This window comes from Hemicordylus capensis, chromosome 1 (genome assembly GCF_027244095.1).
Source record: "Hemicordylus capensis ecotype Gifberg chromosome 1, rHemCap1.1.pri, whole genome shotgun sequence".
In the NCBI taxonomy this organism is placed as follows: domain Eukaryota; kingdom Metazoa; phylum Chordata; class Lepidosauria; order Squamata; family Cordylidae; genus Hemicordylus; species Hemicordylus capensis.
In genome coordinates, this window is record NC_069657.1 from 423883452 (window position 1) to 423901250 (window position 17799).

Genomic DNA, 17799 nt, shown 5'->3' on the forward strand with positions numbered 1-17799 from the left:
ATGGTTAAGGTCAGTTGGAATGCAGCTGTTACTGGTCAGAAGATGTTCTTGATTGTAGAGGTGAGGTATCTATCTATCTATCTATCTATCTATCTATCTATCTATCTATCTATCTATCTATCTATCCATCTAGATAGATAGATAGATAGATAGATAGATAGATAGATAGATAGATAGATAGATAGATAGATAGATAGATAGATAGTGGGCAAGAGTCTGCAAAGAGAGGGTTTGTGAGGGAGGAAAGAGCCCCTTCAGGAGAAGGAGGCTGCTGTTGTGTGAATTAGATGAGGAAACAAGATGAACAAGATATGTTAACTCAGGAAGCAAGAAAGAAGGGCAGGGAAGAAAGACAGAGGGGAAGAGCAGGTGGAAGAGAGAGAGAAAAAAAGAAGGGAGGGGAAGAGAGAAAGAAGGAAGAGCAAGGGATGGGCCCGAGCCTGTCAGTGGCCTGAGGGGAATGAGTGGTGATGGCGGTAGTGGCATGAAGGAAGGGCCCAGTCAACCTGTTGCTATTTGGGGCTACCGAGGCCATTGGCAGAGGCAGGCAGGCAAGGGATGGGCCTGGGCCTGTCGGCTGCCTGAGGGGAACGAGTGGCCATGGCAGTGGTTGCAGCGATGAAGGGCCCAGTCAACCACTGCTGCTGCTGCTCCTGTGGGGAGGAGCAGGAGCGGGTCTCAGGTAGGGGTGGGGGAAGTATCCGGGGATAGGGGGCTGAAACTTAGCCAATAGGCATCAGCAACGCTGCAGCTGAGACCAAGGGGGGTGAGGGGGATGGAGTAAAGGGATAGAGAAGTGGTCAAGAGGGGTGAGAGGGATGGAAGCAAATGGATGGATGAGGAGGAAAAGCAGGAGTGCAGCTCAGGTGAGGGTGGAGAGATCTCTGATGTGAGTGGGGCTATGGCAGGGGTGAGGGGAGCAACCAAGTACTAGCATGCAGATGCTCTGTGTGGGTTAAGCTAGTTAATTAATTAATTAGTTAATGAATTAAACATGGTTCCCTGTCCCCAAGGGGCTCATCTAAAAGGAAACATAAGATAGATGCCAGTAATGACCATTGAAGGGGTGCTGTGCTGGCATTGGTTAAGGACAGTTCCCTAACAAACTAGGCTCTCTACCTGCTAAATATAAGAGAATCAATCATCACTACTGAGTGATAGTGATACACTACTGAGAACGTTATAAGCCTCTATTCCAACTCTGCTCATCTTTTTCTTTAAACGAAAAGCCCTGGATTTTCTTCATAAGGAAATGGCTCCAACCTTTGATCACTTTTATTTCGCCCATGAGAAAGTAATGTCAAGAACGCCAGGGTACATGTTTTAATATTTATATGTATGCTTACAGTTAAATGTATGTTTACAGTTAAAACATTACAATATTCATTCATCCATTCATTTATATTTTTATACCGCCCAAAACTTATGTCTCTGGGCGGTTTACAACAAGATAAATATGTCTGTTTCCTTGCTCGGAGACTGAATGGGGGTTATCAAGACTTTATTTATTCTGCTTCTTTGGACAATGTCATCTTGGCTTTCCCTGTTTAGCATGCTGGCAAAGGAGCGAGGTCTTGCAAGATCTGGCACGTCAGTCTTAAGCAAAATTTATGTCATTTAACTTGCAAAATTGGTGAGATTTTTAAGTAGCTTGGATTTTGCACATATTATTTGACATGAACTTGAGAAGGAGCTGTCTTGAAGTGTTTGATCCAATAAGCTCAACTCCTGGAAATCTTACCTTTAATTACCAGTAGCTTTGTTTAAATCTGAAAATGGAAAGTGGAAATCAATCTGAAAGCAAAACCTAAGATAGAAAGCTTTCAGGATTTCTCATATCAAAGCTGAGATTTCAGCCTTAAAACCTGAACTAGTGCACATAATTGCTAGGACTGCATCTATCTTTGACAAGTTTCTGGGAACCTTCTTGATAATCTTTAGCCCTATTCACATGTTATGTTCAACATGCATACAGTCTGTGTACAGTGTACACATGTACAGTCATTCATACATTACGTCCAATGCATGTATAGCAGTATACTTTCCATCCATCCATTGCATTTGAGGGAGCCTGTACCAGGTTCACTTTAAAAATGAATACTCATGCCTCCTGAAATTGTGTCCCTGAGGTCCCACAGCACCCAGGGTCATAATTTTGAGAGGCACAATCAGCTGTAGAAGGAAGGGAAGAGCACCGAAAATTGTCACTTCCCTCTTGCACAACTGAAAACACTGGCAAGTCAGCACAGCATTAGTCTGGATGTCAGCCACTGTAAACAGATTTTACATGCATGGAACATAATGTGTGGATTGGGCTACAGCTCTCGTATGCAATGTATTAGTAGTAACCTCTATTCTGTAGAGGTTGGTTGATTGTTAATTAGGAATCTGTTGCAATAATAGAATACTGAGAGTTTCTCTTAACAGTACATAGTACTGTATATAATAAATGGAGCTAGGAGTTTTTATTTTATTTTATTTTATTTGTTTGTTTGTTACATTTTTATACCACCCCATCCAATGGTTTTGATCATATCACACCAGTGCTTCATCAGTTACACTAGTTCCCAGTCTGTTTCTGGGCCCAATTCAGTGTGCTGGTTTTAACCATTAAACATCTTGGGGCTAGATTACCAGGGAGGGCTTTGCTCCATATGTCCCGACTCAGGACATCTTCTTCAGAGGCCCTGCTCCAAGTGCCCCTGCTAAACAAGTTGAGGTGGGTGGCTACTAGGGAGAGGGTCTTTTCAGTGGTGGCACCCCATTTATGGAATAGCCTCCCCAATGAGGCTCACCTGGCAATGTCACTCCCTCCACACTTTTATTGCAATGAGATTACAGTACATAAACATGATCAAGGATAATTATGCATGTGAATATAACTGGAGGGGGGGGAGAAAAAAGAAAGGGGGGAAAATCCCTTAAACATAGCTTAAACATATTAAGATACAACCAACACAGAAGAAAAAGAGGGGAAAAGGGAAAAGAAAAAAGCGGGGAAACCAAAGATATATATCTTCTATTTCAAAGCATAAACGGTTTATTAAAGTTTGAGCAGATAGCTGAAAACTCCTCTTCTTTACCTTGTCGACAAACAAAGACCAGTTCAAATGCTGACAGGGAACACACATCAGTAATCCAAAGTTGTAATTCAGGAGTGAATTTGTCCTCTCTTGACCAGAGAGGAGATCTGGTCTTGTGGTAGCAAGCATGACTTGTCCCCATAGCTAAGCAGGGTCTGCCCTGGTTGCATATGAATGGGAGACTTGATGTGTGAGCACTGCAAGATATTCCCCTCAGGGGATGAAGCCGCTCTGGGAAGAGCAGAAGGTTTCAAGTTCTCTCCCTGGCTTCTCCAAGATAGGGCTGAGAGAGATTCCTGCCTGCAACCTTGGAGAAGCCACTGCCAGTCTGTGAAGACAATACTGAGCTAGATAGACCAATGGTCTGACTCAGTATATGGCAGTTTCCTATGTTTCCTATGTTTCCTTCCAGTGTTGCCATCACTTTGCTCTTTTAGATGCCAGGTGAAGACCTTTCTGTTCACTCAAGCTTTTAAAAACTGATTTTAAAATTGAGTTTTTAAAAGTTCTTAAAAGGTTCTGTATTGTAATATACTTGTAATATATACTTGTAAAGGGGACTCTGGTGAGGATTGCCCTTTACAAGTAAAGGGCATTTTATTTAAGGGCCTTTAAGTAAAGGTTGTGGCAGGCAAATGGCCTGTGTGTATGCGTGGAGGTCACGGAAATGGCCTCCATGAATGCGCAGAGGCCCGAACCAGGCTGCAGGCAGCCCAGGCTGTCATTTGGGAGGCTGATGGCGGGTGGGTTGGAGAAGCCCCCACTGTCACCGCCAATGTCGCTGCCGTGACCGCCTCTGCTATCCCCACAGCCTGCATTTTAAAGGTAAATGAAGTCTTTCTTTCACCCCGCTCCCAATGTACTGGGAATGCCCATTACTTGTAAAGGGGAATCCGCGTCAGATTCCCCTTTACAGGTATATTCCCCAAGCCAGTCTGTGATCTGGTTCTTCGAAGTGGGGGTCACTCTGGTTTGAACTCAGACCGACATCTCCCCTGGGGGGGGCAGTCTGGTTCGAATCTGGACAGTCCAAACTGGGCTGGCTCGATGGCAAGCTGCCCAGAGATCAATTTGTTATGGGTGGCTAACAAATAAAGTTGTTTATTATTATTTTTATTTTATTTTATTTTATTTTTATTGGTGTTAGAGGAGTGGTTTTAACTTTAATTCGGAAGTAACTACACCAGTGTTAATTGTGAATCCTATTCTCTGTCTGTATTGAAGAAACTATTTTCTCATACAGTGTGATGAACTCAACAATTATGACTGATACTGAAATGAGCAAGTGATTATGTTGAAGCACTTTAAGAACTAGATAAGAAGAACTGTGTGAACAGAAGGGTTTGAGTCTTTCAGCTACTTCTGCTTCTTGAAGATTAAATGTAAGTCTCTGATAACACTCAGAACCATCTTGTAATCAGCAAAGGATTTGAACTTTGAAACTGGGGGCCCAGCAAGGAATGTAGCAAAATGATTACTACGGCATGTAGGTCATGACCACACATGGATTACCAACACACAGTTGTGGGGGGGTGGGGTGGAACAGGGAGAACATCAATTCAGGTTAGAATGGAAGATAGGATTAAATATCTTTCTCTAGTGTAGCACTTCACTCAGATACAGATGAATTAGTGCAAATGTGAAGCAAGATAATTTATATGGTGTGTGTGTGTGTGTGGTTTTTTTTTAAAATCACATGCACCAGTTCATTACCTTCATGTACAAATTACTGAACTGTAATACTGAAAAATTTACTATTGAAATTTGAATTGTAAAGGTTAAATTACAAAGTGAATGCTACAAACTTACAGAAGTTCTACTTATGCTGTATTCTTCTGTAGTAGAATCCAGGATTAAGTTTTTTTTAATCAATTGGCCACAGGGCTGCAGATCCCTCCCACAAGCATATGAATGTAAACCGCCCTGAGCCTTTTGGAAGGGCGGTATAAAAGTTTTAATAATAATAAATGAATAATAATATGAGGAGCTCCCCCCCAATTTTACTGAACTCCCCCCACAAAACCTAGCAACCCATGTCTCCCCCGAAGAGTATATTTTCCCTCGCCCCACCAAACCCAGGTCCCCTCCCCTGAAGCATATTTCCTCTTCTTCCAAACAAAATTTAAGTGAGGAGTTGCTTTTCAAGCTTTCCTTCTGTCTGCACTCCTAGTTGACAATCCTACCAACCACTGATCAACCTACTAACCAAATGTGAACATTTTAAAATATTTTGCAAGTAAACGTTTATGGTTGGTTTAGTGTACAGTCAGTGGAGAAATACTTCCAACAATGTGTAATATATAGGAGAGCTCAAGCAGTGATGCTTGCATGACAACAGAAGTGCATATATTAAAAAAAAAGAAGCGTTGTGTCTGTTTTTGTACCTGAGAAATGTTGGCAGGTATGGGACCCATGAGTCTATCTATGCGTAAACCTCGAACAGGAAGACAAACATCGGCCGCATTTGCATGCAACGTGAAACCAGAGGTTGCCGAACCTGCGGTTATTTTTTCAAACCTTGAATTGCATCACAGACATTTGTCCAACTGTTTTCAGGGCAGGGAAGCCCCTTCCTCTTTCTGCTCCACTGAGGCCACATCCCAGCAGGCAACCTTGCAACGCCCTAGCATGAATGTATGGGATGAGCTCAAACATCAGCTGGCACCAAAAATATATCTTTTGATAGCACTCATTAATTAAGAACAATTTGGTAGGTAAGAGAACTGGTTCACTTTAATATATGGGCAAGTCACCTTAAGTGGCACAGCGGGGAAATGCTTGACTAACAAGCAGAAGGTTGCTGGTTCAAATCTTCGCCGGTACCTATATTGGGTAGCAGCAATATAGGAAGATGCTGAAAGGCATCATCTCATACTACACGGGAGGAGGCAATGGTAAACCCCTCCTGTATTCTACCAAAGAAAACCACAGGGCTCTGTGGATGCCAGGAGTCGAAATCGACTTGACCGCAAACTTTACCTTTAATATATGGGCAGAGCATGGCCTTGCATCACAAGACTGTGGGCAAGGTGTCAGCCAGGGGTGCACCAAAGTAATTTGGGTGCCCAGACCACCCAGCCATGAGCCCCCCCCGTGTGAGGCCCCCCAACCTCTTTTGGGGGGCCCACCCCACTAAAGCTCTGATATTTTTTAAAAAACACAGTCGAGGGGTGGCCGCAGGGGGGGGGAGCGGAGAGATCCCTTTTCCCTTCTCCCCCCCCCATCCCCCAGTGGTGGGGTGGGAGCAGGAGAGACACTGGCCCCATCCATTCGGGCCAGCATCTTTAAGCAACTGCAAGGCCCAACTGCACAGTTGTGATTGTCACAAGCCCGGATGAGGATGGCTCTGCTCCCCCCCCCACAGCCACCCCCCGGCCTCAGTAAGACTTTGGGGGGGGGGGGGAGAAGCAGAGCTTTGGCAAGGAAGAGGGCATGCCCCTGTGTGACTTTCCCATTTGACAGGTTGACAAGCTTGGAATGGGATGTAGTGGTTTCCCTGTTGCTGAACAACTGCTTTGTTGAATCAGAGATAGGTGCATAGCAGGTGCTCAGAGAGGCAGCCTATGAGAAGAGAGGAGAATTGGTCTTGTGGTAGCAAGCATGACTTGTCCTCCTAGCTAAGCAGGGTCCACCCTGGTTGCATTTGAATGGGAGACCACATGTGAGCACTGTAAGATATTCCCCTCAGGGGATGGAGCCACTCTGGGAAAAGCAGAAAGTTTCAAGTTCCCTCTCTGGTGTCTCCAAGATAGCTCTGAGAGAGATTCCTGCCTGCAACCTTGGAGAAGACACTGCCATTCTGTGTAGACAATACTGAGCTAGATAGACCAATGGTCTGACTCAATATATGGCAGCTTCCTATGTTCCCCTGAAAAGGGCCACAGGCATGGAATGGGCAGAATCGCGGTATGTGCCACCCGCTCTATTATTATGGTTCCAGAAACTACACAAAACTGTGGCTGTGGCTGCATCCACATTCAGACATAACATGACCACCGCAAAACCTTAGATTGTGGCTGCGAAACTCACTATAAACTGAAGCTTTACATTAGAGTTTGGCGAGGCAAACGTCAGGTCACTTTTGCCATCAAATTTTTTTGGATGTATTTGGACATTCATGAATGTGAACCTCTGCCCCATTTGAATGCAGTTTGACATTACATGTGAATGCTGCCTTAATGTTTTCTGTGTTTGGTCTTTGAAACCTAGGTTATTTCATGCCAAAGTACATAACAATGCAAATCTCTGGGATGTTCGTCTGATGCTTTGGAACAGTTCACATTCATCCCGGTAACATGTAGTAGTGATGACTAACTAGGAAGTCTGAAGACTGCACCATTACTTCTGTCCGGAGAAGAAAGATCACCTAAAATTTAATTGCTGGGTGAAATGACAATGAAGGGGATGTCTGGAAATTAATTAGATCTGGAGGAAATGTAAAATGCTGCAAAAAGAACTACCAACAGCACAGAAGCAAAGAAAAGGGCAGATGGTTGCTGTTGTTTGCAGTTGCTCATAAATCTGCAGGCCACAGAGTAATTGTGTTCAGATCACCACATCACTCTCCAATGTGTTCCCTTTCCACAGCAGCTGAATTAAAGGTGTGTGTGGGGGGCACCTTTTCTTTAAATTGGTGTTTATTTCATAATATAGCACCGGAACATTTTTCAGTGTTCCATGTCACAGAGCTACTACTTGGCAACTGGGAGATTTAAGATGTGTGTTCTTAAAATGAAATATTTTAGAGTTGTGGTGCTTTTGCGCTGCAAGTTGAGCCGGAACCGGGTCGGAAATTCACACCATGGTGATGATACATCATGTTTTGAAATACTAAAGCAGGGATTCCCAGTTGCTGTTTTATTTATTTATTTGAAGTATTTATACCCCAGGCCCTCCAGTACACTACTGCTCAGGGCAGCTCAGAACATAATAAAAAGATACAATGTAAAAGAAGACCAATAAAGTTAAACAAATTTAATTTAAACAAGTTAAAAGACTAAGCTAAAACTACATTTAAAATTACAATTTTATTATTTCTTGTTTACACAGTCAGACAGGTGTTATTGACTGGTTTGTTTTATCCAGACATTGAGTCCTTCCCAAGGACCTGGGATGCCAAAATTTTATTATCCATCAAAATATAGGCTGTTCCCAGTAAAGCTGCTTTTTGTAATTGGCTGGTGGTGATTTCTGTGGCCCCTATGGTGTTGAGGTGCTCTTCAAGTTGTTTTGGGACTGCACCCAGGGCGCCAATTACCACTGGGATTATTTTGGTCTTTTTCTGCCACAGCCTTTCAATTTCGATTTGTAGATCTTTGTATTTGGTGATTTTTTTCTATTTCTTTTTCTTCTATTCTGCTATCCCCTGGTATTGTTATGTCGATTATTTTAACTTGTTTTTCTTTCTTCTCGACTACAGTTAAATCTGGTGTATTGTGAGGCAGATGTTTGTCTGTTTGTAGCTGGAAGTCCCATAATATTTTTGCATCTTCATTTTCTACCACTTTTTCCATTTTATGGTCCCACCAATGTTTGGCTACAGGTAGCTTGTATTTTTTGCAGATGTTCCAGTGTATCATCCCTGCTACTTTGTCATGCCTTTGTTTGTAGGCAGTCTGTGCGATCTTTTTACAACAGCTGAATAGGTGGTCCACTATTTCATCTGATTCTTTACAAAGGTGGCACTTGCTGTTAGTGGTTAATTTTTTGACTTTTGCTCTTATTGTGTTTGTTCTTAGTGCCTGTTCTTGTGCAGTCAGTATTAAACCCTCTGTTACTTTCTTCAAGTTGCCATTCTTAAGCCATTGCCAGGTCTTGGTGATGTTTGATTTTCCACTTATATTGTGCAAACATTGACCATGCAGTGGCTTATTTTTCCATTTTTCTGCTCACTTCTTGACTTGTTCTTTCTTGTAGGCCTGCTTTGTTTCATTGTTGTTTAATAGTTTTGCGTTATTGACCATTTTAAGTGCATCTTCACTGTCCCTTATATATTCTTCGAGGCCTCATTACTACTACTACTACTACTACTACTACTACTATTATTAATTCAATTTCTATACTGCCCTTCCAAAAATGGCTCAGGGCAGTTTACACAGAGAAATAATAAATAAATAAGATGGATCCCTTTCCCCAAAGGGCTCACAATCTAAAAAGAACTTTAAAAAAATTCATATTAAAAGTTATTTTAAAAGCTAAAAAATGAGAACTATAAAAATGAGAGAACCTATCAGATATAAACAGAGATGAAGCATTAAAATGCCTCTTTAAAAAGACGTGTTTTCAATTGTTTTTTAAAAACATCAAGGCAGGGAGCATGACGAAACTCTTCATGGAGGGTATTCCAAAGCCAAGGGGCCACAACCACAAAGGCTGTCTCTAGTCCTCTAGTGGTGGGGCCATGAGCAGGGCCTGAGATGGTAAGCGGATGCCCTGGCAATTTTGTATCAGCAAATGTGATCTGACAGGTACCCCGGCCCCAAGCCATGTGGAGCTTTAAAGGTCAAGACCAGCACTTTGAATCTAGCCCAGAAGTGGACCAGTAACCAACGAAGCTGCCACAGGATGGGTGTGACACTTGTGAAGCCACTTGCACCTATGAGCATCCTTGCAGCAGCATTCTGGACCAACTGAAGCTTCCGAACTGTCTTCAAGGACAGCCCCATGTAGAGCGCATTGCAGGAGTCCAATCTGGATGTTACCAAAGCTGTTGGACTATAATTCCCATCACCCCCTGCCACAGCTCGTTGAAAGTGTCGACTCAATGTGTGGCAGCTGTGAAAAAGGCAAATTCCATGCTAGGGATCATTAGAAAGGGGATTGAAAATAAAACGGCTAACATTATAATGCCCTTATACAAAACTATGGTGCGACCACACTTGGAGTACTGCGTACAATTCTGGTCACCACATCTTAAAAAGGACATTGTTGAACTGGAGAAGGTACAGAAGAGGGCAACCAAGATGATCAGGGGCCTAGAGCACCTTTCTTATGAGGCAAGACTACAACACCTGGGGCTTTTTAGTTTAGAAAAAAGACGACTGCGGGGAGACATGATAGAGGTCTATAAAATCATGCATGGTGTGGAGTAAGTGGAGAGAGGGAGATTCTTTTCCCTCTCACACAACACTAGAACCAGGGGTCACTAAATGAAATTGATTGCCAGGAGGTCTAGGACCAACTAACGGAAGTACTTTTTCACACAACGCATTATCAACTTGTGGAACTCTCTGCCACAGGATGTGGTGACAACCAACAACCTGGATGGCTTTAAGAGGGGTTTGGATGACTTCATGGAGGAGAGGTCTATCAATGGCTACTAGTTGGAGGGCTGTGGGCCACCTCCAGCCTCAAGTGCAGGGTGCCTCTGAGTACCAGTTGCAGGGGAGTAATGGAGAGAGGGCACGCCCTCAACTTCTGTCTGTGGCTTCCAGCGGCATCTGGTGGGCCACTGTGCGAAACAGGATGCTGGACTAGATGGGCCTTGGGCCTGATCCAGCAGGGCTGTTCTTATGTTCTTATGTTCTTAATGTCCAAATACTATTGATGGGTAGTCCAACAACAACTGGGAAGCTATGGCTGGGAGGCCTTGCACTAAAGAACAGAAAAGAGAGAAGAAGATGTTGGCCTGTTGCGGTTGTGGTCATGTGGGTGCTTGGGCTGCCAGCAGCCCCTCCTGAACTGCCAGCAGCCATCTTTGCCATAGAGCTAGAGGGGAGCAGTGGCCCAGCAGCTGGAACTTTCCCAATGCACCACGCTGCTCAGACAGTGCATTGTAGGGTTCTTGGCAGCCCGGTTTCCTCCCCCCACCACACACACTCCCACTTGCTGCACCGCTCACCACTCATCTGGTTGTGCAGGTAGCAGAGCCCTGTTCAGGCTCCAATCGTGTGGGGGGAGGCAGGTAGGGCCCTGCCTCACCTCTAGTCCACCCTAGCCCCAGCCAATTTGGTCATGAGAATGACCTTCTTTTGTAGGGATGGAGACAAAAGCCTGAAGGTAAGTACAAAGGTAAGTAGGGAATATAGATTTGGTTGCCACCAGAGGTGCTCTTCCCCCTGGACTTCTAGGTGGAGCCCAGGGCCTCCATGGGGCCCCTGGAGCCCCCAAATCCTCTTTAGCCTGTCCTGGGTGGTGTAGTGGTTGCACCACACTGCCAGCCTGCTCTCTTTCAGGCAGCTGAGCATGACTGTGGTGAGAGTGGCATCTGAGTGCTGCAGCCAAATGCAGCCTACCCAATCTTCCTCCCACTGAGCACAGTCAGGATTGTCAGTGCAAAATGTGGTGTCTGCAGGTCAGTGGGTTGAGCCTGTTCCTTTCCTTGAGCTTATTGTGGTGTGAAAATACTGCATTTAAAATGGTGGTGTTTAAATTACTGTGTGTGATGCGGGGTGTGTGTGTGTGTGTGTGCGCGCGCGCACACGTGCATATGTGTAGGTGGACGATGCTTATCTTGTGGCAGTGGGGGGCGGGGCAAAAGGCCTTTAGGTCCAAGCTCCAAAATTATCTAGATGCACCTCTGGGTGCTACAGGGGAAACAAGCAAACCCTAGAACAAAAGAGCACCAGAGACATTGGAGTATAATATCCACAGTTTACAACCTTTCTGAGAATCAAGGATGGGCGGATGTGCAAACAATTTTTCTAAATTAATGAATATGAGTTTTTAAAGAAACAAATTTCCCTTGGCACAGTTTCTAGTTATTTTTTGTTTTGATGAACGAATCCCAGGTGCTTAAAAAATGACTGCAGACTAATCTATGCGTTTTGGCACAACACATTCTGATGTAGCTTTCATCATAACTTTTTGTTATCACAAAAGTGTGCCCATAGGAATAGATTTATTGTTCTCTTAAGAGCAGAATAAATTAGATGTCTCCAACCAAATAGTCCTGACAGTTCCTTTCATCTTCCATATTCATTATAGTTCAAAAATGGTGGTGGTGGTGGTGGTGGGGGGTAATTTTCAGTGAAGCTAAAGATGGGAACATGGGGCAATTTGCACGATGTAGGCAAAGGTGGAAAGGAGTGGGGTGGGGGGAGGTAAACTCTACAACTGTAGAAACTTTGATCCTGACATGATCCATGGAGATGCTGCTTTGGGGGTGAACCATCCCCCAAAGAGGAGAGCTGGTTTTGTGGTAGCAAGCATGACTTGTCCCCATAGCTAAGCAGGGTCTGCCCTGGTTGCATCTGAATGGAGACTGGAAGTGTGAACACTGTAAGATATTCCTTTCAGGGGATGGAGCCACTCTGGGAAGAGCAAAATGTGTCAAGTTCCCTCCCTGGCATCTCCAAGATAGGGCTGAGAGAGATTCCTGCCTGCAACCTTGGAGAAGCCGCTGCCAGTCTGTGAAGACAATACTGAGCTAGATAAACCAATGGTCTGACTCAGTCTATGGCAGCTTCCGAGGTTCCTAAACCCTTGGCTGCCTTTTATTTCTTCTTCCATAGAAAAAGAACACCATAACTCTAACTGAAAAAGGGAAGTGACAAATGTCCTTGGGTCCATGAGAAAGGGAGGGAAACACTGGTTGGGAAACAGCTCACTCTTTGCTCTCCCTTCCCACCTCCCTGATTCATTGGCAAGCTGCTGCCCCTGTTCCAAGAGTGGGGAGTGTGTGATATATTATTTGCATAGGAGCAAGGAAAAGGCCATGCTGGAAATTGTTTGTTTTTCAGCATGTCCATATAGTTCATCTGAAGCAAAGAGATGAGGCGGGGGAGAAGAAGGCGGCAAGGGGCCCGGGGTCTCATCTTCTCTTCTTGTCCCAGGGCTCACTTCAACCTTGTGATGCCCCTGCATGAACGTATGGGATAAGCTCAAACATCAGCTGGCACCAAAAATATCTCTTTTGATACTGCTCATGAATTCAGAACAATTAGATAGACAAGAGAATTGGGTGACGTTAATATATGGGCAGAGCATGGCCTTGTACACATTTGCGATTTTCTTACAGATGGGGCAATTATTTCATATGGGCAATTAAGGGAACAAGATATCCCTGCTCCTTTCCCCCCAATCTTTACAAATTAGTGGCTGTGTACAAAGGACAATCTGATTCTGAATGTGTTTGATGAGCATAAAGGAATTTTGAAACGTAACTTTCTTCTGGATCACAAAAGGACATATCAGATTTCAGTGGAGCAGCAGGAGGAACTAAGGAGAATATTCAAATTAAATGAGAAAGAACATTTTAAAATGGTAATCTCTTATAGTTACCAATGGAAGCTTATTGGTCCTTATGTTCAGAGGAACCACACTTTTTAATAGATATTGAAGCAAAGGAACATTTCTGTACCATATTCCGTACAAAATGTATAGAATGGTTAATGTAATGTGTTAATAACCATAATTGTCAAGCTGACTTTTTGATGGATTCGTAAAAAGATAGAGGGCTAGCAGAAGCAGCTAATCATTTCTATCAACACACACACACACACACACACACACACACACACACCGGGGGTTGCATTTCCCTTAGTCCTTTTCTGGGCAGGGGGGGATATAACTAAACGCTACTAGGTAATATGATTATTGCAGTCAGAATCATATTAACACAAAAGCAACTTCTACCACTACTGTTGCAACAACATTTATATACTGCCTTGCAACAAAAGTTTACAAAGTGGTTTACACAGAATATATAAATAAAATAAATGAGGTGGGCTTCCTGTCCCCAAAGGGCTCACAATCTAAAAATAAACTTAAAGTAGACACCAACACCAAGCCAATGGAGGGAGGCTGTGCTGGGGGCTGGATAGGGACAGTGGATCTCCTCTTGCTAAAAATAAGAGAATCGCTTTAGATAGATATGATTAGGGTCCTTGACCAGTACAGAATCACCACTTTTATAAGGTGCCTCTTTGCTCAGTTAGCAGTAATAGCAGCAGCTGTCTCAATCGATGGAAAATCTGGCAGTGAATGGCTGACATGTTGCACAGTCTTATAAGGACAGAGAATGGCTGACATGCAAATCGAGAAAATGGCCAGCATATTTGGCGGAGAATGGCTGACATGTTCAAAGAGGATGGTTCACTGACATGTTCACAGAAGATGCTGACATGTTTGACATGGTTGACATGTTCACAGGAATGGTTTAATTAAATGTTACATTTCTTGTTTTACAGTTAAAAACAGAATTGCTGACATGCTGCACAGCCTCATGAGGGCAGAGCAAGAGCTCAGTCCTTGCAAGGAGCAATTAAACTAACTGTGCCTGAGGCTTGCTTTTCATCATTGGATGGGTGGAGGGAGAAGCAATTTTTGTTTCTCTTCCCTCCCCACAAAAGCTATTTTTGCATCCAGGAATATGTCCGTGAGGGCTGCATAACCCTCATGGAGATGTTCCTGGACACAAAAAGGGCTTTTTCAGGGAGGGAAAAAAAGCAAATACTGCTTTCATCCACGCCGTCACTCCTTATAAGGATAGAGCTCTTGCTCCACTCCCATAAGGCTGTGCACCATATCAGGCAATGATAACACACAAAATGTCATGCTACCAAGATGATCTCAGACAGGAAGAATATTAAGATGGATTTACTGAAGCAATAGTCTCCTTTTATCTGAAAGCAGCTACCTCTCAGGAAAGGTTGCTGAGTCATGAAGTCTGCTGACTCCCCATTGTATGAATCTAGGATGTTACAGATAAGATGCGAAGACTTATCAAGCCCACTAAACATATCCCTTCTTACTTATCCATGCAGGAACAATTGATATTGGTAAACACAGCTCTGCACATATCATACCTGTCTACAAGGCTCTGGGAAGGAAAGCACTCTAGGACTAGGGGTGTGCATTTTGGAATTTTCTCATTTCGATTTGTATTCAAATCAAAACACCTCCGTTTTTTTTTTAACCCAAATTTCCTGAATCCGAATCACCCCTGTTTTGTTTTGTAGCCAAATTTTCAGAATCCAAATCCAAATTGATTTGCATTTTTAAAAAGGGTCCCAGGGCAAAAAGAGTGGGTGGTGGTGGTGTCCAATGGGTGGAAGCTACCACCCAAATGTCAAAGGAATTAGGCAAAGGGCTGGGGTTTTTGTGTGTGAATTTTTAAAGTTTACATGTTTTTAAGGATTTTCCCATAGGGAATAATGGGAATTCCAGCAAATGTATCACTTCACATTGAGGGGAAAGGGGTGGCCCAGAGCGGAGTGTGGTGGGTGGTAGTGCCCAATGGGAGCAAGGAAGCTACCAGAATTATTTCAAAGGAATTGGGCAAAGGGCTGATTTTTTTGTGATTTGTTGAAGTTTACGTGTCTTTAAGATTTCTCCCATAGGGAATAATGGAGGTTTCAGCAGCCCCATAATTCCACTTGGGGGGCACTGGGGTTGTCCAGAGCAAGTGGTTGTGTAGTGCACATAGGGTGCCAACCACCCCCATACGCACAAGCCCATGGGGTACTGGGTTTTGTTGTTTCTGAGGTGTTCAGTGTAGATTCTCTGGTAGCATATGAGATTTTCAGTGAAAAACAAGAATCTACTCTCATATGCTACCAGAGAATCTACACTCAGAACACCACCGAAACAATGGAACCCAGCACCCCATGGGTTAACAACCCATGGGGGTGTTTGGCACCCTATGTGCACTGCACCACCACTTGCTCTGGGCCACCCCGGTGCCCCCCAAGTGGAATTATGGGACTGCTGAAACCTCCATTATTCCCTATGAGGAAAAATCTTACAGACACGTACTTTTTGACGATTCACAAATAATCAGCCCTTTGCCCAATTCCTTTGGAATCTGTATTGTGGCAGCCTGGCAGGCACTCATTGGGGTACTACCACCCAACCCACTCTTCTGCCCCTGAATCCATTCCCAGGCTGGCATGCAGTAGCCATAGCAGGCTGGGCTCAGGCTGGCAACAAGTCAGGCATAGGCAAACTAGCTCTCTCTCTCTCTCTCTCTCTCTCTCTCTCTCTCTCTCTCTCTCTCTCTCTCTCTCTAATGAGGCAGAATGGCAACTAGTAACTTGCTGAATTAATTGAAAACCCCTCCTTGAACTCCCCCCCACCCTTGCCCCTTCTTCAACCCTTCCCCTGGCCAATGTGGGGTCAGTAAAGAGTGGCAAGAAACAAAAGAGCCAATGGGGAACAAGAAGGGAATTGTCAGCAGGTCAGCCCATTCTTTTGGTCACCAATCGGAAGGCTGGAAAGGCGGGAAATTCAAAGGGCTGTCAAACACAAAATGGAGACTGACTCAGAGATGACCACAAAATGGAGGTCCAAAACAACAAAAGGTTTTGTAGCCGAAATAGGGATGTTTTGTTTTGTATACAAAACATTTGGATCTGGAGAATGGGTATTTTGTTTTGTCTACACAACACCTGAAATGGGCTGTTTGGGGTACAAAACGTTTTGTATCTGAAACATTTCGCACATCCCTGTCTAGGACTCCTAGAGTGTACATGGTATGTTTGTGTACAAGGTAAAAGACTACAAAGAGAGAAAATAATACTTTAGGAGAGTGAATGGTTATGCAGATTGTGTTGATGAAAGAAATTCAGTTTAAGTTTTTTGATAAAGGGCTATAAGCAGGAGATGGGCTGCACCTGAAACAGGGCTGTGCTTAGCTAAAGGAGAGGGGGGCTGTGTTCGCCCCCTCCATGGCATCCCCTCAGAGTGAGGGAGATAATGAAGAAAACAGAGAGGGCTGGAACTGGGGGCGGGGCCTCAGGAGCTGGTGTAGGGCAGGAGCTGTGGGGTCCAGGTTCTTTGGACCCATCTGCTCATCTATACCCCTGATCTGACAAGAACTGGAGAAAATGTGTGTTTTAAACTAAATCTCGTGGGTGATGGAGACAAAAGTCTGAAGGTAAGTGAAAAAGTAAGTAGAAAATATAGACTGAAATGCTACAGGAGAAAGTAGCAAATTCCATAATAAATCACAGCAGACGCATTGGAGCATAATATCAATGGCTTGCAATGCCTATGCACTAATGCAAAGAGTATGAGAAACAAACAAGGTAACCCTGAACCCCTGCTACAGGAAGGTAAATACAACTTAATAGGTATAACTGAGACTTGATGGCAGGATATCCAGGACTGGAACGCAGCGACTCAAAAATATAACTTGTTCTAAAAGAATGGATTCAACAGAAAGAGAGAAGCAGTAGCATTATATATCAACAATGTGCATACCTGTATAGAAATCCAAAAGAGTGAACATGGTTCATCTGGGCAAAATTAAATGGGAATGAAAATATTATTTTTATTTATTTATTTATTTATTTACACAGTCAGACAGGTGTTATTGACTGGTTTGTTTTATCCAGACATCGAGGCCTTCCCAAGGACCTGGGATGGCTGTATTTTATTGTCAATGTTGTTGCTGTTGTTATAGACAGCTGGATAGGTGGTCCACAGTTTCATCTGCTTCTTTACAAAGGCGGCACTTGCTGTTTGTTGTGGATTTTTCGACCTTTGCTCTTATTGCATTTGTTCTTAGTGCCTGTTCTTGTACAGCCAGTATTAAACCCTCTGTTTCTTTCTTGAAGTTGCCATTCTTAAGCCATTGCCAGGTCTTGGTGATGTCTGATTTTCCACTTATTTTGTGCAAATATATTTATTATTATGCAAATATATTATTATTCTCTTGTTTACACAGTCAGACAGGTGTTATTGACTGGTTTGTTTTATCCAGACATCAAGTCCTTCCCAAGGACCTAGGATGGCTGAATTTTATTGTCAATGTTGTTGTTGTTATAGATATCGT

At 43.6% G+C, this 17799-nt stretch overlaps 1 long non-coding RNA gene across 1 annotated transcript; it reads left to right on the forward strand.

Moving 5' to 3' along the window:
• Nucleotides 1-1228: 1228 nt before the first annotated feature.
• On the forward strand, nucleotides 1229-5742 carry LOC128339800 (uncharacterized). Its single transcript, XR_008313219.1, has 3 exons — nucleotides 1229-1314; nucleotides 4327-4465; nucleotides 5640-5742. It is a non-coding gene; the product is annotated as an uncharacterized LOC128339800 (long non-coding RNA).
• Nucleotides 5743-17799: the final 12057 nt, after the last annotated feature.